The 5,527-nt window shown below is 34.6% G+C and overlaps 1 long non-coding RNA gene across 1 annotated transcript; it reads right to left on the bottom strand.

Annotated features, from left to right (window-relative positions):
- Positions 1–2,043: 2,043 nt before the first annotated feature.
- LOC124167996 lies at positions 2,044–4,972 on the bottom strand. The gene is made up of 3 exons (XR_006866810.1): positions 4,209–4,972; positions 3,673–3,774; positions 2,044–2,123 (listed from the first exon to the last, which is right to left on the bottom strand). It is a non-coding gene; the product is annotated as an uncharacterized LOC124167996 (long non-coding RNA).
- Between the last annotated feature and the right edge of the window lie 555 nt (positions 4,973–5,527).

Raw genomic sequence — 5,527 nt, forward strand, 5'->3', positions numbered from 1 at the left:
GTCATTCAAGATGGCAGTGGTGCGAATTACGTTCTTCTTGCATGGCAAGTGACAGCTATTTTAAATGCTCGAAATAAAAAAATGCAAGATTATTCGGCCAAAGTGTTACACCACTTAGCTTAATATTTACACGTACTTTTCAGAAAGGTCATTACCTTGATAGGTGTCCAGAGGTCTATTAAGGAAAATAGATTTGACTTAAAAATTTCTCTGAGCTCTGGGGGGGTTTATCCCCCAAAACCCCCCCTCGCTGTTCCACTGCATGCATGCACGAGAAACAGAGCTTAGGGAAACATCTCTTAACAATCACCTACTAAAAATGCCAATGGTCGGGAATTTCCCTCCGTTTGATAGGGTATTAATAATCCTTATTTAAGCCAAGCGCTACCTGCAAGCAGGATACTCTGCTACTAGACTGCATCGTAGTGGCGGTAATAGCCTTGCACCAAGGTGAACTCGCTCAGCATCAGCCGGAACCAGAATGACGTCACACGGGCTTTTCCCAGCATTCATACTTAGCCTTCGCATTTTCGCGCCCTTGAAATTTTTACCTTTCATTTAAACGCAAGAAATAGATATGGTCATTTAAAAATCTATAAGGATGAAATAAGTCCTCCTTCGATTTAGGCAGTAAAAATATTGGAAACCACCATATTGTAGCCATTGCTATCGTCCAATAACAATTGAGAAATATTTAAGAATGACATTTAAATGGCATATCAGAGAAACACGAATAAATAAAAATAGAGTATATAATTATATAAAGATATACAAGAAAAAAGAAATGGAAAAAGCGCAGTACTTCAAATATTTAATTATTGTAAATAATTCTGCATGCAATTACAAAAATATAGAAGAGACAAAGGTAATGAAATCGTTATAACTATAATATAGCACACAGGGATACAAAAATCATTTTTAAAAATCCACAATCAGTAAAAAATAATAAAAAACGTATTAAAGAAACATGCATTTAATAGGCATAACTGGAATTATGATATCTCACACATCAATATCATGTCACACCAAGGTATAGGGGAGATATAAAAATAAAAATCACTAAAATATGCATTAGAATAATATTTCTTTGACAGTGAAAAATAAATACAGCAGGTACATTTCAAAATAGTTTATTTCTTAAAAAAAGACCGCAACACTCATTCAAATAATAATTGTATTAAAAATGAATATTAAAAAAAAACAGATTTAATGCTAAAAATTGGTGCATACAAAGAAACTGCAAAACGAAATCCTCAATAGTAAATTAAATACCATCAGTAATACAATAACTGACAATCAATGAAATAAAATTATATAGATGGAAAACAATATAAACAGAATGAAATTACTCGAGCAAAATATTGGATATATCACCGTACATCTTCTAAGAATCATTACCGCATTTGAAATTGCACTTGGATACCACACTGCTTTAGCCAGAGGAAAGTCTAATGCTACAATTCAGTTTCGAAGATTAATAATTCATTCGCATCATCAATTGAATTGCTTAGACTTTCCTCTGTTACTCCCCCTCCCCACGTAGAGGGAGCAGTTTGGATTTGAGGGGGAGGGAGGGTGGGGAAGGATTGATAGTGAAAGGATGGGACATTAGTGTTAGTGCTAGTGTTACTACTATTACTACTACTACTACAGCAAGCAAAAAAAATCACTCACTCACTCATCAAGCGACATTCATTCACACACCTACGATAGAGCCCATAATAAACTTGCCATGGCAGCAGCCCCCAGTTCGAAAGCGCTACAAACCTAAATATATTGCTCCTAGCTATGATACGCACGGTGACGACCTAGTACTTGTCGATATAAGCTATTTTCCTAGTAGGTACGCTACGCATGTCGACAACCTAAGAATCTAGTTTCCTAACGGATTAATACCTACTCTCCTGCCTAAATCTCCCGCAATGCTGTAAAAAAGAAATACATTACAATAAATAAATAACACAGCAATAAAAAACACACACAAATAGTCCACAGTTCACTGATGAGAAGAAAAAAACTCCAGGCCTTCTGCTTCTTCATATTCTTCTATCTTCGACTCTTGAGATTCTACAGTTCGACGCATTTCTTCTCCGTGACAACGCAGCATTCAGTAGACTCTCCAGCTGCAACAGAAGGAACCATTTGTACTTATTTGTAATTAGAATAACTACAGGCTTAGTCAGCACTGGTTGAGGCACATTAAATAAACCCTTTACCTTATGCATGAAAATGGTGTATTCGAGTATTACCGGAATAAATTTGTTTGTTATTTAAGTAAGTGTCATTTAATTGCATCAAAATGAATTACTTCATTATTAATCTGGTTGATTTCAATATAAATATTCTGAGAATTAATCCAGTCTTTCAAGCTAGAGTAGTAGGTACTAAAATATGTGTACTATTGTGCTACATCACTGAATTTATGTCTGAATGACTACTATGCATAGGTGTAGAGCTGTTTTTACATTTTACATTACAATGAAAGTTTTTACATGAATGTCATGTAAAAACTTTCAGTCCCACGAATGATTCAGAAAATTTAAACATTTAAAAATATGAAAAAAAACATGAAAAGAAGGAACTGGAGATATAAATTTAATTTTGAAATCAATGGAGAAATAAGAATAATAGCGTATGAAGGATTCCAATATATAATGTGAACCTATTCGGAAACAAAAATGATAATGCTACTTTCATGATCCATTAAAAAATTACAATCATATCAAAGATTATGACTAAGGGGGGGTCCACTCTCATAAGTAGTAGACGAACTTTTCAGTGCAAGGTAATTGCATAAAAAAGAACAGCTTAATATCACTGGCTCATAAATATTGACATCCAATAGAAAAACTAAGAATATATACGGGCTTAGTTAGCACCTAATGAGGCACTTACAGTAAATCCATTTCCTAATGCATGCAAAATGTTGTATTGGAATGTGACTGGAATAAATTGGTTCGTAATTTAAGTGAAAAGCAATTCCGAGTGATATTTAGTTCTATCAAAATAAAAAATTCAATGTATTAATTTAGTGTTAAAATATAGTGCAATAGATTCTAGTATATTTGTGTAGTGCTGTGCTTAAGCATTGCAGATAAGATTGAACGACCATTATGCATTCGTGTAGACCTGTTTTCACTTTAATGTTACACAAAAACATTCATTACCACAAATAATTCGGAAAATTAAAATATTTACAAATAGTACATAAAAATGGCACTGGAAATATTAATTTAATGTTGATTTCAACAGAGAAATAAGAGAAATAACGTCTTAATAGAGGCCCAAGGAAGGATTGAATTAAATAAAGTGAACCTACTTGGAAACGACTAGGAAAAAGCTACCCTCATGATCCGTTTTTGGAAAAAATAACAACCTCATCAAAGAATATGACAAATGGTGAAACCAATGTGTCTTATGTAGAAGATGGACTTTTCAATGTAAAGAGATTCCAAAAAGAAGGATAGCTCAATACAATTGTCTCGTAAATATTCATATCCAACTGAAAAAACATTATGCAAAGAAGCAATTTAACAAAATGGATTTATTTAAACTAAGTCAGAATTTCAGTTTAGCAAAAAGTGGTTTTTCCTTATGTATGAATATAATTGATTTTTTTATGTGCAGGGTGGAAACATGGTCATTAGCTGAAATAACAAAATTCATTCCTACCATTTAGCAGGTGCGTCCCACACGTGAAGATCCAGATTACCAATCCAGACTAGTTCCGTCCTCCTCTCAAAGTCAAAATTGAGTTCCAGCGATGAGTTGCAGCTGTGAATAGAAAAATGCAAATGATAAGAGAAACTCAACTTTACAAACGTGAAAAGACTGTACAAAAAACTTTAAACTTAAATGAATTTGAAAATTCGTGTAAGTAATAATGATAGCTAATAGCAAGAGAATGATATTAGTTAAGATAAATCGTAAAATGGATAACATAAGTTTAGATAATAATGCGTTTATTAACTGCACTAGCAGTCTATCACATTGGAATTGCCGAAAACATGTGTCATATGTCTTCCCATTAACTTAAAAAATTTAACTTGAAATGCATGGAATGGCTTCAACTGTTCACTATAAATCATACAATTTTGACAGAAAAATCCTCCTTTATACACTTTATCTTATCAAATAATTAAGGTTTTAGATTTAAAAGTGAGGTCTCGAAACATTTGATTATGAATAAAAACGGAAAATATTCTTACAGTTACGTGATGGCGCCATCAACGAAGTTTCTTCAAAGAACGGAGAAGCATGCTATACGTCTTCTTCGACCGTTGTCTTTTGATCGTCAAATCCGGCGATGACTTGAGGCTAGGGAGAGGTAGGATTAGTAGCACACGCAAAAATAAAAATAACCCTTACACAAAATACCCCCAAAGCCTCGCATACACTCCACGACAACATACAGAAGGCATCTTCGCACCTAAAGCAGTGACAAAGTCCTATATTCTGTACGCTGCAATGGATTAGCGTGCATACAATACTTTGGTTCGAAAGGCTTAAAATAAACGCACGCACATAATCGCCTAACCTTACGTTACGCAAACATTTTTGCCCGAATGGCCCAAATCAAAGCTAACACTCGCATTATCTTCTTGTCTTGGTCCTCTTCGACCGTCGTCTTCTGTCTTCTCTTCTCCCAATCCAGCGATGACTTTGCGGTCCTCTTCTGTTCTCCAAAACCTGAGGAGAGGTAGGATTAGTAGCACATGCAAAATAAATAAAACCCTTACATAAAATACCCCCAAAGCCTCGCATACACTCCACGACAACATACAGAAGGTAGCTTTGCACCTAAAACAGTGACAAAGTCCTATTTCTGTACGCTGCAATGGATTAGCGTGCATACAATACTTTGGTTCGAAAGGCTTAAAATAAACGCACGCACATAATCGCCTAACCTTACGTTACGCAAACGTTTTGGCCCGAATGGCCCAAATCAAAGTTAACACACGCACTATCTTCTTGTCTTGGTCCTCATGTCTTCAAATCCAGCGATGACTTGATTCTGTGGAGAGGTAGGATTAGTATGCACATGCAAAAATATAAATAACACTTCCCTTCCCTACCCTCCCAAAAACACACCCAAAATGCAAGACAAAAGGAAATTATACCATATCACACACACAAGCACACACACACCCCTACCTATTTTTGAGCTCATAGTCTAAATAAACCATACTAAGGTTCATGAAGCATGCTTTTTTCCTATTCATTTTGATATCATACCTTTAGCGCTATTTTCATCATTTTCTCAACCTTTTTCTTGGCCAATTTTTACATTCACGTGATTTGGTACCATTTATGATATACCTCTCATTTATTTGAACCATGTAACCATTTATTTACCATTTTTTAAAGTGAGAGTCATTTTTGACTCTTTGCATTGTTTTCATTTGATTGACGTCATCACTGAGATCTCATGTACCTTTATACCTTGATTCATACCATGTGTTTTCTGTGTGTTAATTTGGATATTTGTGTAAAAGACGAATAAATATAAACCCTAATTATCGCCCGA

This window comes from Ischnura elegans, chromosome 11 (genome assembly GCF_921293095.1).
Source record: "Ischnura elegans chromosome 11, ioIscEleg1.1, whole genome shotgun sequence".
Lineage (NCBI taxonomy): Eukaryota > Metazoa > Arthropoda > Insecta > Odonata > Coenagrionidae > Ischnura > Ischnura elegans.